At 46.1% G+C, this 25,320-nt stretch overlaps 1 protein-coding gene across 1 annotated transcript in view; it reads right to left on the bottom strand.

Annotated features, from left to right (window-relative positions):
- LOC146870958 (26S proteasome non-ATPase regulatory subunit 11-like) overlaps positions 1-25,320 on the bottom strand; it is a 342,192-nt gene that overhangs the window by 269,443 nt on the left and 47,429 nt on the right. The window lies entirely within an intron of this gene.

Here is a 25,320-nt window from a genome sequence, read left to right as displayed (position 1 = left end):
CTTCATACTCTCTCCCGTAAACCCCCCTTCCAGTGGCGGATGTCACCATGGCATCTCCAGGACACGGCATACCAGGATATGCTGCAAACCGCAGTTAATACATATTTGGAGGAGAACGGCCCCACAGCTCCCTCTCGGACCACTCTATGGGAAGCCCTAAAACCAACGGTTTGCGGGGTCTAGATCAGTTATCGCACGAATGAAAAGCGGGTGCGGTGGGAGCAGTTGGAGGCTCTAGAGACACGTCAAGCGTCACTGGCTTCACAACTCAATATGGACCCTAGTCCAGTTATTCGCCGAAACCTGCTGCAGGCGCAGCAGGACCTTCGGCAGCACCTCATGGGTGAAGCGAAAGATATGGGAGGCTTCCCAACATCGAATTTATCAATGGGGCGATAAGTTCAGTAAGATGTTCCATAGACTTTGCAGGGCGGATGCGTCTCCGGCAGTTGTCCCCACCATTCGCGGTACCGATGGGTCCCTCCACACGACACCTCAGGGTGTCGCTGCGGAATTCGCCAGATACTTTACTGCCCTCTATACTAGGCATGAACAAATTTCACCGGAGCTGATCGCTGAATTCCTGGTGGATATCCCTCCCCGTTGACTTCCCGATCAGCTCCGGGAACAACTGGACGCTCCCATTACCACGAAGGAACTCAAGGGGGCCCAATTCCCTTCATCCTGGCCGCGCTCCCGGGGCTAACGGGTTCCCAATAAAATTCCTCAGGCGGAACATACACGTTGGGGTCCCATCTTGTGGCAACAATCCAAGAGGCTGTAGAGTCTACCATTTTGCCTAGGGACTGGCGGCACGTGGAAATTGCCGCCCCCGGGCCGGCCTCCAGAGGACCCTTCCTCATACCGCTCCATCTCCCTCAAATTTTGAGCCAAAATTGCTGGGGAAGGTGTTGGCCGATCGCCTATGCAGCTGCATCAGTGACTTGATCCACCCAGATCAAATCAGGCTTTATGCCAAACAGGGCTACTCGATATAATATCAGACAGGCCATGGTGGCAGCCCTGACGTTGGGTCAGCCAGCTGCCTTGCTTCTCACCGACATAGAGAAGGCGTTTGACTCTGAGTTGGGTGTATCTATTCCAGCTCCTTGAGGCAATAAACTTGGGGCCTCGTTTCTTGGCCTATGTGCGATTGTTATATACGGAGCTGACGGCGTCAGTCCGAGTTGCGGGACACCATTCCCAGCCCTTTTTTATCCAGCGGGGCACCAGACAGGGTTGCCCCCTGTCCCTAATGTTATTTGCTCTTGTGGGTTCGGAGTGATCCGGTCATCCGGGGGTTCGACTGGTACCAGTCGCGTTCGGACTGCATAGCTTTGTATGCGGACGATGTCTTTTTCATGACCGATCCCTGGAACTCGGGTCCTCGTATACTTGAAATCCTCAGGGTTTTTGGGGGTACCTCGGGCCTCCATGTCAACCCCACTAAGTCTATTTTATTTCAAGTGTGCGGACATCAGGGACGCGACACCTGGGCATCACAGCTTTCCCGGGAGACGGAAGGCTTCAAATATCTTGGCATATATATTTCCCCTTGTCCGAAAGTCTCCTGGGCTCGCAGTATTTCCCCTTTAATGGCTAGCCTTCACAACAAAACCACTGTGTGGTCCTCTCTCTCCCTGTACAGGCACTCAGCCGTTTTTAAAATGTTATCACTGCCCCGTATTTTACAGTCTCCAGAATTACCCATACCCCATTCCGCGTACATGGTTTGCACAAGTAGCAGCCATACTAAATAAATTAATGTGGAACGGTGGATCCTCCGGAGGCTGAACCACACGGCTAAGATTTGTACATGTGGCCTGGAAACGCCGCAAAGACTTCTGCAGCAGCATATTAACTCAGAAAAATAGTACTGGCAAATAAAAAATGTGGACCACTTAGTATCCAATTTTTGCAGGTTACATACTTCCAAAGATAGGTCTGAGGCCACAGGATCAAAGATGTTGCCAGTCATTCTATCTAGTATCTACTAGTCCTCTGTCAAGGTTTGATTTGAGTAGCCACGCAGATACCGAATTCCAGCAGACTGCCACAAAAGCTGCAACTTCCAAACACTTGAGCAAGTAAAAAAGGTAATCCAAACTGAGGACATACCAGACTAAAATCTGAGGCTGGCGTGCCTGTTAAATGTGTTTGAAAAGTCTCAGCAAAGCCAAGATTCGTTTTCCACAATTACTATGAAACGTCTAAACCACAACAATGTTAGCCACATGTGTAGCACCACTGCGTTGATGCATCAAACCGTCAAGAAGAGATAGCATCCCATAAGTGTTAGCAAAGTGTAAACGCAGTTAATGCTCATTATTGAGAGGCAACACAGGCACCTCTCATCATGGTTGCTATATTAACTGAACGGTGCCATACATTAGGAGAGTTGTTATACATTAAACAGTATGGTTCTGCCACATGTTTCCGTCCCAGCAGAGAGGTCAGGCATTTGACAGCCAAAGAGCACAAAACTCTTCCACTACCATCCTGATCAGATGTACCCTCTTTCCCCCACATCTCTCACTTGCCTAAAAGGAGACGTACTGTCCCTGTCGTTGAAAGATCTCTACAGTAACAAACAGTCCGTGTTCAGTAGCGTGTGCCTGTACTTGGTTCTCCCGCCTCACACAATGAACATCAGAAATTGGGGTTAGTTGCTGCTATTGTTCATGTAACCTAAGGTCTACCTCCATTGGGCATTACTTACCTGTAAAACTCAGTTTCCCAGACATTCCTTATTTTAGGCGAGCGCAGCTTAAATTCTGATGAAATTCGTGCAAGTCGCTTTGCCGCCCTCACAAATGACATTTACTTCCTGTCTTGAACGTTATAGACCCATGCCCTTACCTTTCAACAGTATTGATTCAACATAGCGAGTTTTCGACCAATGATCCAAGTCACATAACATACGATGTGACGGATAATTATCTCCGCTCATGCACTTCAGAAAAGCATTGGAGAACTGGGGACAGCGCTGGATTGCAAGATACCGGTTTACCCCATGGCAGGTTTTCTATTAACTAGTTATACTGTTAAGGCCACAAGGCAAGAGACAGTCATACTAGCCTCACTTTAAAGCTACAACCCATACCTGTATCTGTGCATAATGCACTTAATTAATAAGTTAGTGAATTGACAAATGGTTTGCATATTCAACCACGTGTTGATGGCTCTACAGATTATCCGAAGTGCCATTAAGAGGCTTAACGTTTTACACAGAAATCCTACCCTCAACCACTAATTCCCAAAAATCAATCCATGTTTTAAGTGCACGTCATCTTTATGCGACCCTTCCAGTTGAACTTGGATAAGCATTATAATTCATTTGCAAAACAAGCATCTCAGATTTTCCCTAAAAAGCAACTTTACAGATAAGCGATGTGTTCCCTACCTAAAAGCGGTACTTGCGAGATGATCTTTAAAAAGGGTGGTATGCTGTTCCTATAGGGGACAGAGGACTAAGGAGTAGGTCAGAGAAAAGCAGCTACTACAAGGGAAATAGTTCCTTTTTGGAAATAGGGCCCTCACACACCCTTGCTGGTGTCATGCTTCATCATCGGGCTTGCTCCTCGTCAGGCCGGGAATGCAATGCCCGACAGGCATCCCCAAAGGTGCTCTTTATCTGAGATCTTTTTCCAGAGTTGTGATGTGAAGTGGAAGTTAAAGGCCCTCTGTGTAGATTGAGGAAACGTAGGTGTCGATGTAGTGATTAGTGGCCTAAAAAGGCTAGGCAAGTCTCAAATCAAATTTTGATTCATGATTATGTCTGACTTATTAAAAACGTGATGTCACCAGTGGGGACAATGATCCTAGGTGACTTATAAGTTGAACATGTTTTATGCCTTCAATTAGTCAAGATGTGATCTAGGGCAATTGTTCATGACCGTGAAATTTATAACTAATCTACACTGTCTGGGACTAAGGATGCAACAAGTAGTGTCCAAACACCAAGTACCCTATAAGTGTACATACAGAATGTAAAATCACTGACCTGCGGGAGGAAGATATGAAAAGAAATCATAAAATAGCGCCATACAGAGCAGTCTGTATAGTACTTGTAGAGGCATACAATAATAGCATGTGTGAAATCGGGATTTATAACAGGTACTAATAGGAACCAAGTTAGACAAACATGTGACGCATACATTAAAACATATAGGTGGTGGTTTCATATAATGCTTTCAATAATCAGATCACATAGAATAAGGACTACCTCATGAAATAGAATATTAATAAACTACCAAAAGATATTACGAAGTTTGAAAGAGAGAAAGTATCCATACCTGAAGGATGACTATTTTGCCATGGAAGGGGAGACATCATCAGACGAAAGCCAAACATCTCGCAGAAGAACTTCTTCCTCAAACAGCAACTCCAGCACGGATAGCTGGGGTAGCAACAATAGGGGAAGGAGAGGCCAGATAATACCCTTCATGAATTATAGAATGCCACCCTTTTAGGCAGCCCCTTTTGGCAATACCCCTCGTTTCCACAAGGCCAACAACCCTTCCCTCAACCCTACAGCCCTGCTTTTTTAGACCAAGGCTGGGGCAGGGGACTTCGAAAGAGTAGAACAGAGCTCTATGTTCAAAAAATGTCCCTGGATGGAAGCCACACTCCCACATCCACAAATTGTGCAAATTTCAAAGGGTTTGTCACCAACATTGTATGGTCTTTTTAGGGCCTTTTATATGCTATTTACTTTCAGCCATGGGCAGATCAAAAGTAATGTAAACTTCACACACTGATATAGCATACCATGAATGACCAAAAGTAGATCATACAAGGCTCGTTGCACTTCCTTGTACGCAAACACATTAGTCCGTTTTCAACTGAACATAGCTAAATAATTTATTTTTGATTGAGCTTATACTGAAAGTAATCCAGTAACACCCTATGTATCAAATTTACAAGGCAGCAAGCTATTATGCATCAAGATCCCAGGAAAAAAATGTAAAGCATAAGTAAGGTCATGAAGAACAATGTACTCCAATAAGATATACAGTTACGTTTTGAACTTAGAAGAGCCAAGAACAGAATCAGTGGTGAGTAAAAGCAATATTGGCTTATAATAAATTGCAATACCTTCATGCAAGAGATTAAGAATAATCAGGTTAACTGTAGATACCAGGTAGTAGCCCCATATATTCTTCCATACTTTATATTTCTTCTGATATGCAACACAAAGTCATTTCTAATACAGATTGAATCATTATTTCCTTGAACTCAATTTTACTTTAGTTCATTACAGCGAACACAGATTCACCATGCATTGCATACTTTTCAAAGTTATTCTCTCTGCATCCTTTTCACAAAATGCTTGAAAACTCAGATTACGTTTGGTCTGTTTGTCAGAATAGACCCTCCAGCAGTCAAGTATGCTTGCATGCTACTCTTAAAATCGCCAGCCATATCATTCATTGTGAAGTAGTCCTGGAGTGCGTGAGTCATTCATTAGTCTCATACATCACAGCGAGCTCACGCATGTCATCTGCTACAGTGTACTCCTTTAATTGTAGTCTTAAATCAAAGACTTCAATTTTCGCCCAATTAAATAGATGTCGGATGGGCAACGACATAAATTGTGCTTGTTCTGCACTTTCAATCCCCGGTGTTCAGTGAAACAGTGCAAAAAGATACTAATTTACTGAATGATTCATAGTCCAAAAGTGTGTACTACAGTGAACTCTGTCTGGCCTTGTAACATTTTGAGCACACTCGGTAGACATCAAACCTGAAAAACATTTTTGTAGCAAATGACAAGCCTGCCGAGAACTTTTATTCACTTCTATGTGTCCAGCATCTATAAACTCGATTACCAAATTGTGGCTAAATGCTTTAGAAACTACCATTAAGTTGGTTAAGGGACAACTTATTTATCTTGGTATAAAACAGGAGCAAAAATCATTAAATAAACAAGCAGGTGTGATGCCAGTAAAACCTGCAAAAAGATATAGTCTCATATCTTGGGTAGACCACCAATTGGTATGTGTTTTAATATCAGAATAAAAATCACAGCCTTTTAGGAGTACAAAAAATATAAATTCACTAATAACAAGCATTTGCAATGCAATAGGTCTCGCATTTACGCAAATTTGAGCTATTAACATTGCAAATACCAATGCCTTTTATTTTTGTTTTTAATACATAAATAAAAGGCAGTGTCATTTACAATGCCAATAGCTAAAACTTGTGTAATTGCAAGACCTATTGCACTGCAAATGCTTGTTCCTACTAGTTCCCAAACAGTTACAGCTGCTTTTTAGGTCTCGCCTTGCTATCGCATAAGCGATCGCAAAGCGAGACTATTGTAAAAGGGCTTTTCCAAGTGCTCCCAAAAGCGGATTGCATGGCTAGCACGCGCACAATCACGCGCATCGTGCCGCCATGCACTCCGCTTTTGGGAGCACTTCAAAAGGTCCGCTCCCCCCCCCCCCCCCGGAATGCTCTCCCCCGCCAAGCGCGCGCGCCTCGCTCCACCGGGCTGGTTTCTCATGTTACTGAAGGCCCCCCCACCCCCCTTCTTCCTCTGTCACATCGCGCCACCGGGCTTGTCCAACACGCCTTATCTTCATGCCCCATCCGTCTTTCGGCACTTTGCTTGGCCACCAGCTTGCGGCCCCGCACTCATGCACGCGCGCAGCCCCCATATGGCCATTCGCACTTTTACAACAGCTCCTGGAGGCCGTGAAACTGACGCGGCCGCGCGATCTTGATCAGTTTCACTTTCGCGGCTGCGTCAGATTCTAATCTTTCACTTTCGCGCGAGCGAGCGCTTGTTTTTTATTACAGATCTAATGAAAACATAAGTGTTTAATGCATTACTGTTTGTTCTGCAAAACATCGGTATGAGCCAGTTACATTCGGGACCACTTTCCCATGTGCCTCCTGGCCTCTGACTCCCTCCTTGGAATCTCACGCCTCTTGAATCACTTTCCTCCTGATTGCCGCATGAAGGACCCGTGAATGGTGCCACAGCCATGCATGCCTGTGTAGTCACGCCCACCACCACCCGTCCATCGCTCCTTGTTTGTTCTTTCTATGGAGTTCGATTAGCTTTCCCAGAACGCATGGCTCGCAGCTCCTCATCCTCGTCCTGCCCCCGGGGGCTGCTTAATGTTGCAGCACGAGCCTGCTTTCACTTAGTACACGGGCGCACACATTTAACAATGACGCCAGTGACTTGCAGTAATTTATGTGGCAGGAAAAGGCAAATTATGCTGTTTACTGCTGCACATTTTATGATACTATTCCTCTATTATTTTGTTGCTTTCAAACGTAACATTCTCTCATATCCCTTCATCCCGGGCGCCGCGCTTTTACTTTCGCAATATGAGCATGTCACAGTTTAACGTTAGCAGGCGACCACCTCGTTTAACTTCGCTCACAAGTCGCTGCTTGCACGAGCCCCGGCGGTTTGAGAACGGCTGTGGAAAAACCCTGCACCCACCGGGCCAGGCTGCCTGCTTGCCCCACTCTGTAAGTACTTACTGCTCCGAGGAGAGTCTGCATCCCTCTTGGGGGGGTCCTACAAATGCTGCCTGTTAATTTCAAATTTACGACTGAAAACGCCTAATTTCTTGGTCGCTCCAAAGTTGTTGTGGGCGGGTCGAGTTTTTAAAGGGACAGCGTCTTTTTTAGTCTGTACCTCATTGAGTGGAGCTATTGATTTCCCCCAACCGATAAACATACTTTTTTTTAACAGTATACATCCCCACCTGTCCCTCTTCTGGTTTGCAAACCTCGCTTTTCAAAGTGCTTTGTCTGCATTTACCCTCCGTACATTCAAACATGCCACAGTGCATCTCCTGAGAAATTAGACGTTCATTTCGCTTTATATTAATGCTTCCCTCCTTTAATTAAGTAAAGGAGAAATAATGTTTTGAAGGACCTTCTGGACCAGTGAATTTCTACTGAACATTGCTTTGATCTAGTTTAAAAGGCCCGCGCTCCCTCTTTTCCATCGGCAATTATCACATCTATGGAGATATCCCTTTCTTCTTCATCCTCTGACTCCCTCGGCGTTTTGATTATGTTCTTTTTCATCTATATACCACCCGTGTTCTGAAGGGTCCACGCCATCATGCCTTATGAAATTAATGACAGTAGGTGCCTACTTTTTCCTCTCGCATGGGTGCAAATTGCATCGTCAAATGTCTGCACTGAGTCATTCTTCCAAACCTGTTGCAGATAAAACACACACTGACTCATAATGATACATCTGCAGTAGCCTGCAAGACTCTGCATGTTAAACTTAATTCGATTTTAGATCCCAGTTTTAAGCAACACGTACTCCAGCTGGTTAACATTCCGCAGGACACCGTGCCACTGAAATACATTTGTACGCCGGGAATGCTAGTGAAATGCATTCTACGAAGTGGATATTTGACACAATATACAACTCTTTAGCTAAACCAGCCACTTTCTAAATTAGTGTGTGATTTACTTAAATGCAGCGTAATGTCTGCTTTGCCACTACATTTCATACTGCCTAAATTATTCATTCGTTGGAGGCTATTGTTAAGGACATTTGTAAGGTGCTTAATGTAACTAAATTGTCTCCTAATGCTAATCTTAGGAGTTGTGTGTGGTAATTCAGAATAGCATTGGTTTTAGTTTGCTTTTAAATATGTAGATTTACAATACCATAGATCAAATCGAAAATATTTCAACTAGGAGGTACACAGATGTTTGACCTCCTGCAGTGTTAAGCTGAATTCCTCCCTACAGACATATTTTTCGTCTGAGGAATGAACATCTTAATAGGGGCATGTGGCTTGATTTTATTTATCAGGTACCTTGATGCTGCACCTTTAGCGTTACATTCTTCAGCCTCATGACATCAAGTTCTAGGACGTTTTTGCTCAGTTTGTCTGGCCATGGTGAATTCAGTAAAAAAGTATGCTAATCTTAACTAGTCCACCCAGTGTAAAGGAAAAACAAGCATTTGCAATGCAATAGGTCTCGCGTTTACGCGAGTTTGAGCTATTGACATTGCAAATGACAATGCCTTTTATTTATCTTTTAAAAACAAAAATAAAAGGCATTGCCATTTGCAATGTTAATAGCTCAAACTCTTGTAAATGCGAGACCTATTGCATTTTAATGCTTGTTGTCAAATGCCGATTAAAAGTAAAAACAAGCAGAAGAGAACAAGAAAGAACAAGGCGGAAGGGGGGAAGGAGGGAAGATGTAGTGACAGTAGGAGGAGGATTTCCTTTCAAATGCAAACTAATTATTCTCAAGAATAAAACTGCAATAGATAATCAAAATGAATCCGCTAGTGATACCTTTGTGCTATTATTAACAGGCCTTGCGTTCGGACCCTAGAGGGCCCATTTTGTCTTTCTTTCCGTTCAGTAAACTGTGCGCTGTTAAAGTGGTAACAGTATCACCCACTAATCACAGCAGTAAAAACAAGCATTTACAATGCAATAGGTCTCGCATTTGCGAGAGTTTAAGCTATTGGCATTGTAAAGTACAATGCCTTTTATTTATGTTTTAAAAACCAACACGTAAATAAAAGGCATTGCCATTTACAATGCCAATAGTTCAAACTCTCACAACTGCGAGACCTACTGCATTGCAAATGCTTAACTGAACTGAGCCATGCGGCTTTCACAGTCTGCAGAAATCTATTCATTACAATATGAGTGCACGGCTGGCTACCTGATAGCGTACTCTGGGTACCCAGCACAACAGCCCCCCTCCCCCTTGGTCTTGCTGTCCAACTGGCAGAGGGATCAGTCATTGGCAGTAGTGTCTGTTCCTGTCCCACCAGAGCTCAGACCCATGTTTCCTTTATGCATCAGGCCCAAAACTCGCTGTCCTCTCTCGGTGACCTCAGACTGACCCACGGTTTGGAAAATCATTGCTTATAGTAAGCCATATCCATGCCGATGCCTGCAGCTACTTCTACCCCCTCCCTCAACCCCAGCTGGAAAAAAATAGAACTGGAGGGTTGTGTGGTTACTACAACTTGTGAATCTGCTAATCTACAGACACCATTTATTGTTGGGACTTCTTCTCCCTGTCAGACTCACTCTCACAAGAGACACGAAACAGACACTTGCGAGAGAGGCCAAGAACTGAATGAGCACGTTCCCATCAGACTGAAAAGGGGGTGCTATGCGCTGGTGGGCAGTGTGAGGAGGCTTGCACTGTCATGGAAGCCTTTACTCTATTGTTCGACAGCATTCATATTTTATGAACACTAAATCATCAAGCAAGTAACTGATGGAGGATATGCGGTCGACTGTTTAAACTGCAGAGTCCCCAATGGGCCTATGACATCAGGTGGGCCCATTAGTCCTGGTTTTGTTACGCAACAGCTAAAAGGAGCTTAGCTTTTCCAAATGCGGGCCATCGTGCATTTTTTTGTTTAAAGCGGTACTTTTGAGGGTGCTTCTGGTAACGTGCCTAGTTGGTTGTTAAATTAGCAGAACACAATTTGAAGTGGTTTCCGTTGAATGCGTTGGAAGATCCTGGTAACATCATCACTGTATCTCTATGCAGAATCCCAGTGGCCCTGTGTCATGCGTGACACCTTCAGCCATTCCTGGCATTAAGCCAAGAACGCAATGTGTTCTTCCCCGTGGAGTGGTTGAAACATTTCACTGCACCACCTGGAGTTACATGCTCACTTTATAGATCTGTGTGCGCGCTTAGGGGTCTCGGAGGAGCCTCTCTCAAACACTAATGGAAAGAACGTTGAGAGAAAAGCAGTGTAATAACAAGCATTTGCAATGCAATAGGTCTCGCATTTACGTGAGTTTGAGCTATTGACATTGCAAATGACAATGCCTTTTATTTTTGTTTCCGTTTAAAAAAAAAAAAAGGCATTTTTATTTACAATGCCAATAACTTAAACTCACGTAAATGCGAGACCTATTGCATTGCAAATGCTTGTTAACATTAAAAGTAAAGCGCCGGTGCCCGATTATAGCAAAAGCGCCTTCATGAAGTACCCGTGACGGAGACATATGGCGGCTGCGCGCGTTCACACGCACATGCACGCAGGCTTTAGGCCAGCGGCTGCAGCACTTTGAAAATCCCCTTACAAAAATTCGAGCAACAGCGCATGCGCTGTTCTAGGCTCGACCTAAAAACGACTGCTGATGCTCAGATGAGAAAAAGGGTTCGGAATTTTACTGGGTGACCTGACATTTCTGTCTGAGAAACATTATCTAATTTTGGGTAATTCTGCAGCTACTAGGTGCATTTAGAAATATTATATAGCTTATTATTCTTTAGTTTGAGAAAACAAAAATACGTATGCATTCGGTCCTAAAAGAAAATTCTAACCAACCTGAAGTCAATGTGTAGTTTTGGGAGCATGTTTTTTCTGTTTATTTGATGCAAGCAGATGGCACAGTGGGGGTCAGTCTAAGCCTGGTGTCTCAAAGAGGCGAGTCCCCTGTGTCTTCTAACTCCCCCTCAAATACCCCTTTTAAAAGGAGGTGCATTTTGTGTCACCTTCCTTTGAAGTGGAAGCTGCTGTCTCGCTCGCAGTGCTGAAGACAGTGGCTGCTATTCACAACATACAGAGCTAACGCCAATCACACTGCCAAGTGTGAAGAAGCAGGCTGGAGTCCATCAAAGCCACGTCATCAATCCCTTCAGACCAAAGCAACATGGCGCCAAGAGTGTAGACAGAGTCAAGAACTTGTCACTTCCATTAGAGCTGAAGCAATTCAAAGAGAAAGGCGCACTCTTCTCAACAAAGACAGCAAGGCCTCGGGTTGCTATTTCATGGTGCGCCATGTTCAAACTGCGATATTCTCACCAGTCAAAGTACGTTTTGCATGCCACCCGTTTAGAATACCCAAGAAGTAGATTTGGCGGGAGAAAGTGAGATTGTGTTTTGTAATAAATTGGGAAATTCACCTTTCTAAATAGTGAAAGTGGAACGAGCACACTGCATAAATATTCAAAATGCCTCAAGCTATTTAAAAAAAAAAAAAACTAGTGTTGAGCAAACCCGGCATTTTATATCACAGCGTCCGTTGCGGCCCCAGCCCCCACAGCACTTGAGGCTTCCAATTCCCTACACCTGGACCAAACGGCTCCCACACGCACAGTGTGCACCATCGGCCCTGCTCAGTTTGGGGGATGGGGAAAGCAGGCGCCGTGTTTAGAACTTCATTGAAAAGCACCTGCTGCAGAGTTCCTTATGCGTCCTGCAGTTGGAGGCAAAAATAACAAGCATTGGCCGCACGCGCGCCTCGCGCTTTAAGTTTAAAAAAAACAAGCACAGTAAGGCTAAAAGAAAACCTTCTGCACCCACACTACCAAAAAAATATATATGATCATGAATTACTACATTATCATCGTTAGGTCAGAGCTTGGCAGGTATTTAACGGTGATTGTTTTTCTTTTCACACTGCCTTGTTAGTAATAAAAGATCCCCGGTGCTGGAAGCATTACATTCTGCCACTGGAACTCTCCGAAAAAGAGTAAGGCACGACGAGCGCAATTCTAACAGTTTGCTTAGTAAGTTTGTTTCAGTTAATTAAAACCATTTCGTTTTTCTGAAACAAAATATTGAAAACCATAGCAACTTAGAGAAGTTCCATACGTCATTATTAAAACTGAATTAATAAACAATATAAAATTCAGCGTTCTAACAGCAGGGGCTGAATAGCATCGGATTGTCATTTAAGTAATCTCCGGAGACCGGAGGAAAGCTAAAATTGTACAAGACCTTGCTCCAACACGTTAAAATACTTGCAGCCACACTCTGGATAATACTTCATTATAAGGCAACTCCTTAAAGCTGAAATAAATGATATGGCTTATTGATCTTGGTGTCAGTTCCTATTGCAAAAAACGTCAGAGAAAGAGGGAGATGTATACAAGGCCCTCTACTGATACTTAAAATTTAAGAATGTGGCTTAGTTTTCCTTGTATGGGTCGATTGTAACACTTTAAGCCAGGTTAAAAGAGAGCTGCGCACTATAGCATTTTTTCGGCAACATCCTACATGGGACGTGTGATCAACCATTCGCACCGAGAACAATTTATGTGTTAAGCCAATGTACGAGATAAGCGCTCAGCTGCTTGCAGCACTTCGGGACGGATAGCAGACTGAAGATAGTGATCCAAATGAGAATAAAAGGGGCGGGTGAGCCACGGGAGTGGCTACGATGTGCCCCATGAATACTTTCTTTCACTTGTAGCTTTGTGACGGAGCAGTGGCACAAACTGACAACTACCACTGCAGGCGGCAGGGGGGCTATTCTACTTCCGTGGCCAGTGGTGGGAGCGAAGGTACAAGTGACAGCCCAACAGCTTCAGGACAGGAGTTAACAAGCACTCTAAAAAAAGTTAAATAAATAAACGGAGCGTGGTGACCCTAAATCTGGCGCTGCGCTCCGAAATAAGGTAAACCAGCACTGAAAAGGGGGCGGGTAGCGGTGGGGAGGACGACGGGGGGGGGGGGGCGGGGGTGGTGAGTATAAGGGGAGAAATAAAAAGCACGTCCGCCATTGTTTAAGGCAAACGCGTAATACGAAAAACAAGGTTAAAATGAAAATGAAAAAAAAAAACATAATAGTTAACCAAAAGGTACTTGCACCTCGGTCTGCACGTGTACCTACTGCTCGCTTACTGTAATCCGTGGAAAAGCAAATACGATTGAAAGTAAAATGCAGGCGGAATAGAGAACTAGGAGAGGTGTGCCAGCAGGGTGCCACGCAGGGCACTGCACTCTCCAGGGCACTGCCTACTCGCAGAGCACAGCTATAAAGATAAAACACAAGGACAAACATCTAAAGATAAGCATCGCGATCACGATAAAACATCAAAGCGGCCGCGAAAGTGAAAGACAACGAGTGCTTTCAGGCTGCCAAATGGTGCGCGCGCCCGGCACACATGCACAGTAGTTGGCGGCCTGAAAGCACTCGTTTGCACTTCCAAAAGTGCTTACTACAAGTCTCGCCAGAGCAGCGCTAAAGCGCTGTCTCAGGCGAGACCTAACAAACTGCGACAGATCTCCATGGGTGATTTGCCCTGCGAGGGAATCTGCAGGAGCGAGATCTACTAGGGAGATGGATCAGAGGGTGAGATCTATTCTGGGGAAAAAGGTAAAGAAAGGACACGTGGCACCCAGAGGAGATGTCCAGACCAGCAGAGGTGAAGACCAGCAGAGGTGAAGATCCGCAGAGGTCGGCAGAAGTGACGTGCACTGGGACAGAGTGCTGCCGAGGGGAAGGGGGGTGGGGGAGATGTGCCCGAGGGAGATCACGGGGGCCCGGTGAGGGGACGGCTTGTTGGAGGCTATCCTCGCTGGTGACATAATACACCTCTGAACGTGCTTGCACTCGCATCGGTTTTCGGAAACGGGATTTCATTACAGAAAATCACATTGCCGTGTGCCTTGCATTTTAAAAAGTCGTCCCCCACTACAACAATGGAGATATCGGCTGTAAAACAGCATGAGAGCACCGAGCGTAAATAGACACAGAGAAACACAGTAACCTCTTAGCAAACCGTGCACAGCGGAAACCGCCTTTTCCAAGGCGGGACCACGCATGCGCGTTGCCAAGATGTGTCTGCGTGGAGAGTGAACTGGGCGCCGTGGGGAAATGCAGATACAGAGGAGGAGATGTCATCATGAAGCACCGTGACAGCTGAACAAATACATGGATGCAGTTATCGAGAAGCCCTGGTATTATAAAGGACAGGTTGTCATCCTTGCGGCCCATTTTAGTCCTTCCCAAATCATTCAATCACAGTTCAACATTCATTTGCATAAAAGATCACTGAGCCGTATGCAGGGTGGCATGATGCACGCAACTGGACACACAGGGGGGGGCCAAACGTGAGCCAGTTTGTCAGTCTGTGGCTTGCTGGACACCAGAGCCATCTGTGGCAGTCACCAAGCCCTTCACCCACGGACTACCTGGAAGTGAACAGATAGAAAAACACGGACAGCGGAAACGTGCAGATCTTTATTACTGAGTGGGGAGAGAGAAAGCCTGAAATGCACAGCCAGCACAGGGGCCAGAGTAGGTACTGGAAGACTGCATCTTTACTTCTCTTGGAGGTTTAACTTGCTGAGCCAGAAAGGGTAATTTAATATTATTGCAGGCCCAGAAAAAATAAGAATGGCAGGAGGCAGCCATCTTCAAAAATCGTGCAATGGTGAAATATGTAGTTAAATGACTGAAATATTTTTAGAGGCTTTGTGAGAAAGGGCAGCCATAATTTGGCTGGCGAGATGAGACGAGGTGTTCATTGAAGTTGGAATAAAAGCTGCTGTTGGAAAGGGCCTGGTAAATCTCGAACAGAAAGTCCTGTACGAGATGTCCACCTCGTGTTACAAGGAAGCACCTCGACCACTAGCTAGATTTACTTGCTTCTTCACTCGCAACCCACACAAATGGGTAGTGGGGGCTGCGTCTGGGGTCTGTCCCGAAGGCCAGACAAAATGCTACAGCACTTCAGTGAGCAGTTACACAAGTCTGGGATCTTGGAAAGGGTGGGTGGAAAGCTGGTTACGCAACTCAGTAAAGGGCTTTGACAGGAGTGGGGGTTTTCGATAGGCTTCCGTAATAAACTTATTACAACTAAAATCTGTGCCTCTTGTCTTTCCTAAGTGCAAAACTGTGAATGACAATATGAGCGTCAAAGCACATGTACCACCAATGAATCCAGCAGTAGGTCCATTGGGTCCTTGTGGAAATACTGGTCATAGATTAGAGGTCCTTGAGAGATATTACAGTTGTAGGGATAGCCAAATGGACAGGTGCACGCTATTTAAATATATTGATGGTAATGGGGCGTTTTTGAGGTGTTTGCTAAATAGGGGTTGCAAAGTGAGATGATGGCCTCAAATTGGACTGGTTTTACACGAAGTGATATTGGCTCAGCAGCTGAAATGTGGGCCGTGCCCACTCCTTATAGGGCAACCCACTATTCTGTGAGAAGTAACACTCAGCCGGATGGCTGGAGGTGGACCCCTGTCATTGGCTTATGACAATAGTGATTCCAAAATGGAAAACGGAGGGATAAAAAGACAGTGGCGTCTGGAGAGAGGAACGTTTGATAAACAGACATTTAAAATTTTAAAAAAACGCCGAGACACCCGGAACAGTATTCGGAAAACCGGGACTGTCTGGCCAAATCCGGGATGTCTGACCACCCTATCGTGCATGCAAAACCAGAAATGAGACTTTCACATCGTGTGCGCGCAATCTACACTTAGAAATGAACCTTGTACTCGTGCAGACGAGGTTCACCTTGGTATCACACACCCGTGACATCCCACAAACACATTTACGCAAGAATAAAAATCATCCACACCCCTGCCAATAAGGCTTTTTAGACCTTATATTCCCAGTAGTATAATATTTGTGATTTATACCCATTCGAATGTAAAATGCGCTACTGCAACACACACTCCAATAAAAGTTACACACTTGTATTAAATAATGTGACGTGGCGCTCAATTTTAAAACGCTGTGCTTTCATAACAAAAGTGTGCAACCGTCTGTGGACGTTCTGTGTACTCACGACGTGTATTTGTTTGCAGAAAACCACATTGTGCGAGTTACTTGCTGCAAGGAAAGTTCTCGTCAATTAAAGCACTAGGAAACATAAAACACGTCAAACACAGAGCAGGTTCGATTCGAGTGAAAAGGGGGAAGGGATGAGGAGGAAGCGGCCGCACCCCCAGAATACACAACATGGCCAGCCAACTATTAAACTATTTTCACTTTAAGAAGAGCTGATAAACCACAGGCCTTCTCCTAAACCGCAGCACAAGCTGCCTGATCTATGCAGAGTTCAACGTGGAGGGTTCTGTGAATTCTTGCATGACAGAATCACCGTTCAAGTGAAAACAATGTGTTTTTTTTCCATTTAAATCTACCGAAAAAAGTTGTCCCTTTTGAATTTGGTTTGAACCCCCCTGTAGGTAGATCATAAGTCGAGAATATTTGCGAGGCACGCCCTCTAGTGGTGCTTGATAACAGAACAGCCAACCTCTGCCGACCTTCCTCTGATAGAAGTATGGTGCACTGCTGCGACAATGTATCTCTTAAAAGCCTGCTGCGTTGAAAGCACGAAAGCACTAATGACCTTACATATGTTTCCAAGCAAGAAAGGCTTCAAAGCCAGTAAGAGAAATAAAGATGCAGTCTTCCGTTTTGATAAACAGCAAAGTAAGAACAAGTTTCACAACGATATGAACAGAGGCGGAGCGAACATTGAAACTGGTGACTGTGCAATTACGCTATGAGATGTGGCTCGAGGCCAGCTATGCTGATCAGAAGCAAAGCGGGTAATTACGATGTGGAGAAATTCAGTGAGATTGCACAGACGTAAAATTAAACCAGAAAAAGCAGTCGCGCACGTAACTCGAGGGAGGGAAGGAAGGTAGTTATTCTGGAAGCAGCTTTCACCTCAGCTAAAACACCACCACAAAACAAGCACGCTCCGCTTTCACGTCCTTATGCCATGAAAGCTTTGTCTTTATGGGGTCATGTGTTTGAAACACAGGGCCCCATAAAGATAAGAAAGCTTTTACGGCAGAAGGAAGGCAGACGAGCCCGTCCAAATGGGACGGCTCAGAAAGCTAAGCAAAGATGTCATCGACACCTCTTTTCCAATGGCTGGCCACCGTTTAGCATATACGGTGATGCCGGCCAATGGAAAAGAGGGGCGGGGCTTAATGCCCCTTACAGAAATTCCCCCAAAACATTAAATCTCGCCGGGCGAGACTGCACATGCGCGCAGCCTAAGCCAGGCGAGACATAAAAAGGAAAACATACCGTTGTGCCTCAACTTTTTTCCATACAAGTCCGTGACCCTGGACTCCCAGCACCACTGAGTGGAGGGTAAGGAGCCAGAATGACTAGCAACAGTCTCTCAGAGACTAACGCAGATGTCATTGGGTGTGGCGAAGTGGAGAGTGCACCGCGGCTCAGCAGGAGGAGACGCGGCGGGGTGACCCTGCTACCGGCCGCTAGCAAGCGGCGTTGCCCTTCCCCTCAAAGGGGGCATAGGGAAAGCACTTGGGACAGCAGGAAGCAAGAGCAACAGTACCGAGGAGGAATCAGGGCAGCATACAGCGGTCTCTATCGGCGTATCGGTAAGGGCTCTAGGCCGTGGAGGTGACCGGAGCAGCTTCTGCACCTCAGAGGAGTCTGGGCACCCATGTGGGTACTATGTCTGCTCTGTTTGCCTAACTTACAGCCTAACTACCTAACCTCCAGTCTGTCAGTTATATATGGCTTCGCGGCCACTTCGGCTGCCCGCTATCAGACTGTTGCTGCCTCCTTTTGATCACCCGCCCTCTCACTTGCTGTGGAAAAGTAGGTCTGTTATCTTGCCATTCACTCCGCCATTTTATGCTATACTCTTCATGACGGACCTCTCTCTCTTTCAGGATCACTCTGGAGCTCCACTTTTGAACTCCCACATTCCTGCACGGACGCTCACACCCTGTTCGTGCTTTGACCTGCCACAAACTGACCAGCCCATGCTCAACCAGTCGGACAGGGAGTTTCCCAGATGTTTATCGTCCTCACCCTGCACACTATGTCCTGCAGGCGTTCAACAGCTACCATCTGCAGGCCTATCAGATTGACCTCTGCTTGCTGTGTAATCATTCCTCTCGCCTGTGCCCTGCAGGGGTCCAACAACTACCATCTGCGGACTTATCTGATCGAACTTTACTTGTCGTATAAACATGCTTTTCGCCTACACCGTGAAGGGGCCTCACCGCTACCATCTGTGGACTTATCAGATTAACCTTTGTTTGACATATAATCATGCCTTTTTCACCTATGCCGTGCAGGGGCCAAACAGCCACCACCTGCTGATTGTATCATAACTGACCATTGCTTGTCTGTAAATTATTGGTGTTTGTTATTGTTCACCTAGCACGCACAGGGTGGGGATGAAGGGTATACAAGGTGCAGAAGCAAAGCACTCAAGAGATTGCCTCCTCAGACAAGCTGCGGGTGTCTGTTGCCGATGCTCTCCATCTCATGAGATTGTAATAAATATCCTTTTTCTCGGCGCTCCAGTGTTGGTCTCAGTTTGTATCCCGGACCCGTGGACGAAGGGTGGACCCTGCACCTTTGGGTGGTCCCCCAAAAGACCCCCAAATCCACAATAGGCGCCCAAACGTGAGGCCCAATGAGCGACGCGGCTGCCCGGTCGACGGGTCCCGACGAGGAAGTTTAACTGACGGTGGTGGGGCATGCCTACGCGAAAAAGACCCTCGTCCTCGTAGCCACCACCCGACCTTCACTACATCCAAAAAGACCCCCGCAATAGGCTCCGGTCCGGACTCTGGCCCTCGATAGACTTGGACGATCTTTGCAGTAAAGAGACCGCCTGAAGAACGAGACAAAGGATTCTGGTAGGGTCGCTGGTTTGACACCTTTTTATTTGTTTGGTTACCTGGTTTTCTTCGGTAAGAAGTCACTCTTTGCAAAGAGTGATACTGGGCTGTTAATGTGGACTTGGTCTGAAGTAGAAATTTGTAGAGACATTTTTAACATAGAAAAACATGCCCGCGTTTAGTAAATTTGCACAATGGTTTGGTTGTTGTGTATCTCGATCGAGGGTGTTGGTAGATAGTCAGCCGGCTCCCCCGGAAGGTACCTCAAGTAAGGATATGTACATAAAATACGGTATTTCTCCCATAATGTACAATTCATTATGGCATAAATACATGTCCAAGGATAAAGAGACTCAGTGGCCCATATATGGTTCTTTTGAATCTGACAAAATTGAGGCTGTAGAAATAAAGCTCTTTAGACGAAGGTCGCGACAGGCTATGTTTGACACCCTAGGCCAATGGAAAAAGGTGGGAGCTTAAAGAGAGAAGGGCTCAGGCGAGGCTACAGAAAGAGGCTCGAAAGAGCGATAAATAGACTAATAGAATTACAGCAGGAAAAAGTTGCATCCAATCTTGCGTGCACAGACAGAGAACACAGGTTGAATGTGTCTGGTCAATATCATACACCACTAGCGCAAGCAGACCCCCATGAAGAGGAGCTTCTCCTCCATCCATTGCCACCACCGTACCATGTCCCTCCCCATCCAATCCCACGGCGGGCCGATGGAAATGTACCCTCCGAAAATGCACAACCCCTCCCACTCAATCTGACCCCGAGACCACATCTTCTGCTCGATCCCACACACCCCGCATTACATCCGCACAGAAACAGGCCTTGGATGGTCTAGTTCGCACCTGCCTGGAGGATATTTTCACCTCTAGCCAAGTCCATGCTATCTATGAGGCCTATGCACCACCTCAAAATGGCTACTTCCTACAACAATTTGCTTATGAAGTATTCTCTCTTTATGAGAGACGCCACAAAGTGACACCAGCAGACCACGTTAGAGGATTGTATCCTAAGTTGACAGAGGGGGGAGGAAGTGTTGAGGAAAGCAACGGTTTGTTAGCACTCACGCTACAAATGATGGAGGGTCTAAGGAGAGAACAGGAGGAAGAGGAAAAGCAACTAGTAATGGAGGGTGCGACTGGAGGTCGTATGGCACCAATAAGGGAAGCAGCTCCAGTCTTTTTCCCCGCTCGAGGGGCAGGTACTGATGAGGGACTGGATAGTCCAGATGCCAAAAGTAGGAAGTTATATAATTGGGTGTACACTCCGTGGCTTCGAGCTGACATCTTAGCTTTCAAAAAAGACTTGCCTGACCCCCGGAAGAATCCCAACGGATTCTACGAAGGGCTGGACACGGTTATTATCACTTACACGATGACACTGACCGACATAGATCAGTTCTTTGGGTTAATTCTGCCCCCAGATATTTGGAGACCCATAAGGAAAGTGGACGATGAGGCCTTGTTCAAACATAGGTGGGAGGATTTGACGACAATGGATAGGGACAGAAAACCAGGTGAAAGGCCTGCAGAAGCTATTTTAGAGCTGCCAGGTAACATAGTAAAAAAAATTGAAGGCCACAATTCCAGCTAGGAAAGTAGATTGGACAGCCATCACTGCTTGTAAACAAAAATCTGAGGAAACTACATGTGACTACTTCTCCCGCCTCAGCCAGGTGTTTGACTATAGTGGACAGGACTCTACGACGGAAACAGGTCGACACTTACTAGTTAAGACTTTTATTAAAGGATTGTCGCCACCCATCTCCACAAAGTTAGAGTAGCGAAAGCACGTGGCCTGCTGCAACACCCACACAGATCTTGACTATGGCCCAATATTATGAACATCTTTAGAATAAGATAGAGGAGGAAAAAGATAAGAAAAGAACTTAAAGAATAAGTAATGCTTTCCCAAATAAGCATCAGCGGGGGAGGAAACGGTAGAGGTCCACAGCATAATTATATGCCCGCAACTGCTGGAACACACCCATCCCCACGTCAACTGTCCCAGGACCAATGTGCATATTGTAAGGAAACAGGCCACTGGCGCGCAGATTGTCCTCTTTTACAGCTAAATACAACGGGTCGGGGAAGGGGACTGAGTAGAGGAAGAGTCCCACCCTCCAACGGACAACGCCCCAATGTCTTCGATAACAATAGACAGGCTTTTGCACACAATTTTTCTGGTGACCACTTCCCAGACAATGAATTTACATGAGACAGCCAGGGACAGGGAAAGGAACCAGTGGAAATTCCAGTTGATCAATCAGGGCCCTATGTCACAGCTTCAGTGGTTGGACCTCAGGGCAAATTCTTGGTCGACACAGGGGGCTCTAGAAGTGCCCTCTCACATAAGCTGATTCCTAGGGCGCCCCTGTCTGGCTTATCGGTCACATCTGTAGGATTTGACGGCACGCCCTCCACCAACCCCCTTTCTACTGAGGTGCCCCTGGACATACAGGGGAACGCATTGATGGCCTCTTTTCTGCTCTCCCCAAACTGCCCAGACAATTTGATGGGCATTGATCTCTTAAAGCATTCCAGAGCCACCATTCGCTGTTCTCCTCAGAATGTCAGAGTCATACTGTTTGATAATTATTGCCCCCTTGGTTATGAATCCCACCTTTGTCTCACTGATTCCGAACAGCAGGATTTGTCCCAGTTACCGGACACCCTGTGGGCCATCATGGACACTGACGTGGGGGAGATTGTGATGGATCCTGTCCACATAACAGTAAAACAGAATGCACCTCTTCCTCACCTCCCTCAGTATAAAATTTCTGCAGACGGCGAAAAGGTTCTCATGACTATAGTACAGGATATGATTGCAGCTGGGGTAGTCGAGGAAGTTCAGTCTAACATTTGCAATAGCCCCATCCTTCCAGTTTTGAAACGTACATCCACTTCTGAGAAAATATACAGTTTTGTCATTAACCTCAGCACAATTAACAAAATAGTGGTCCGACGATATCCTGTGGTCTCTGACATAACTATATGGACAATGATCCCCCTCAACTGCTACTACCTTCACAGTAATAGATCTCAAAAATGCCTTTTTCTCCATACCAATACATCCTGAGTCACGCTATCTTTTTTGTTTCACCATAAAAAACATATCGTACAGATTCTGTCGGTCTCCTCAAGGGTATACCGAAAGCCCTAGCATCTACAGCCAGGCCCTTCAACAGCTCGACCAAATACAGTTACCACCCGGTGCTGTTCTCATCCAATATGTCGATGACATTCTGTTGGCTGCAGACACTCCTGCCCTGGCTCGCACTGCCTCTCTTACTACACTGCGCTTTTTGGCATCACAGGGCCATAAGGTATCCAAGAATAAGCTACAGTATTGTAGACAGCAGGTGACCTACCTCAGCCATCTGCTGTCTAAGGAGGGACGTACTCTCACACCTGACCGCATCCAAACATTAGTACACCTTTCCTCTCCCACCACCCAAAGAGATGTTCGTGCACTAATTGGTCTCACTTCCTTTTGTCGCCAATGGATACCAAATTTTCCCCTCATAGTTAAGCCACTCCTTGCTTTGCTTACAAAAGACACACCCACACCTCTTCCTTGGACACATGAACACGACCAAGCCTTTCAAGATTTACGTCACGCTCTTTGCTCTGCACCAGTATTGGGAACACCTGATTACTCTAAACCCTTCTGCCTCTACACCCATGAGCGCTCAGAATGTGCTCTCAGTCCGGACCCAAATTCACGACACCAAACAACGCCCATGCGCTTACTTTTCGGCCACCCTAGACCCTGTGGCCTGAGGTCTGCCCTCTTGCCTTAGAGCGGTTGCAGCAGCGGCCGTCTCTATCCGACAAAGTGAAGGGATTGTGTTGGGAACTAGATTGACGGTATTAGTTCCACACGCAGTCGACATATTACTGAATCAGACAAAGACACAACACCTCACTAATGCATGACTAACAGGATAAGAACTTAAGCTGTTAGCACCCCATATCACGCTAAAGAGATGTGCGACCTTGAATCCTGCCACACTCCTGCCCACACCAGATCCTGACATCCCAGACATTCCACATGACTGCCTCTTTCGAACAGAAGAACAGACTAAGGGACGGGTAGACTTAAAAGACACCACTCTCACGGAACAGGATGGGCAATTGTGTGTGGACGGATCTTGTATTAAACTATCAAACGGTACCACATCTGCTGCCTATGCCGTCACCACTACCAATACCATTGTTGAGACTGCACGCATACCTCAGAAATCGGCCCAGGTCGCAGAACTTGTAGCTCTCACCCGCGCTTGTATCCTTAGCCAGGATCTCGCTGTCACCATCTATACCGACAGACAGTACGCCTTTGGAGTGGCCCACAGTTTTGGTATCCTTTGGAAGGAGAAAGGGTTCTTAACGTCACATGGTACGCCCATTCAGCATGGTGACTTAGTCACTGCATTGCTCCAAGCATTGACACTACCCAGAACATTAGCTATTGTTAAATGCAACGCACACAAGAAGATTACAGACGAAATGGGATTAGGAAATGCCTTTGCTGATGAGACAGCCCGGGCTACAGCACAGGAAAGAATACATACCCCTATGTACATAGTAAAATCCCAAGCAGAGAAGTGGCATGATGTTAGACAACAGATCCAGGACATCCAGTCCACTGGCACCACTGAAGAACTTCAAAATTGGGAGAAGGAGGGCATGCTTGATTAAGAAAATTGTTGGCGATCCAAAGATGCAAAACTTTGGAAATTGCCACATGCTTATCTCCTTCCATTGTTGAACATGACTCATTTGCCAGCACACCAATGCTGCCACCATGACTAAAATATTACAGGAAGTGTGGGATAACCACCAACTCCGGTCTACAGCCTCCAGGCTGGTCCAACAGTGTTTGGTTTGTCTCCGCTACAATGTAGGTAAAGGGACTCGGGTACCTCGGGCAGGATATGCCATCCCTACATCACCTTTTGAAGTGCTGCAAATGGATTATATCCAAATGGAACGATGCAACAACCTTAAATATGTTTTGGTGGCTGTTTGCGCGTTCAGCAAATGGGTGGAGGCTTACCCGGTTAGAGACAACACTGCCCTAACCACCGTCAAGATATTGCTGAAGGAATTCTTTCCCCGCTACGGCCTTTGCTGAGTCCTATGGAGTGACAGTGGGAGTCATTTCATTGGAGAAATAGTCAAGCATATACTATCAGGATTAGGGGTTCCACAAAAAGGTCATGCAGTCTTCTACCCCCAATCACCAGGCCTAGTGGAAAGATGCAATGCCACGATCAAATCCAAATTAGCCAAAACAGTAGAAACTACGGGGCTACAATGGCCAGATGCGCTACCACTGGCTCTTCTATCAATAAGATCTGTCCTGCATTCCCGCACCTCATTGACTCCGTATGAGGTGGTCTTTGGACGCCCAATGAACATCTGAGGCACACCCCCTGCTACCACATTGTCTGATTCACCTTGTGAATTGTTGAGTGATTATTTGTCCGTACTTACACAAACTTTGTCTTCCATTCATCAGCAGGTCCAGGAAGCATTGCCTGATCGATCCACCAGGCCGGGACATGCCATCCGACTGGGCCACTTCGTTATGGTAAAAAACTTTGCTCGAAAGAAGACGCTGGAACCCCGGTGGAAAGAGCCCCCTGCTAGTCCTTCTGACCACTAGAACGGCCCTGCGAGTGGAAGGCAAGAAATCCTGGATCCATGCTGTGCACTGCCGGAAGATCCCCAGTATCACTCAAACTGATCCTACCTTGTCCACCTACAAGGAAGTTCTAACGTGCGACCCCCCCCCCCCCCCTGTGTGTGGTCTCCCAGAACCAGAATTATTCAAAGATAACACCGTGCCAACTAAAGAAAGATACAACCTACGCCCACGCACGGCCTCTGGAGCTCCAGCGACTGAACAGGGGAGGTGAGCCAAAAGTCGCAGGGCGGTA

This window comes from Triturus cristatus, chromosome 1_1 (assembly GCF_964204655.1).
Source record: "Triturus cristatus chromosome 1_1, aTriCri1.1, whole genome shotgun sequence".
In the NCBI taxonomy this organism is placed as follows: domain Eukaryota; kingdom Metazoa; phylum Chordata; class Amphibia; order Caudata; family Salamandridae; genus Triturus; species Triturus cristatus.
Note: the sequence above shows the minus strand (reverse complement) of the source record. Positions and strands in the feature narration are given on the sequence as shown.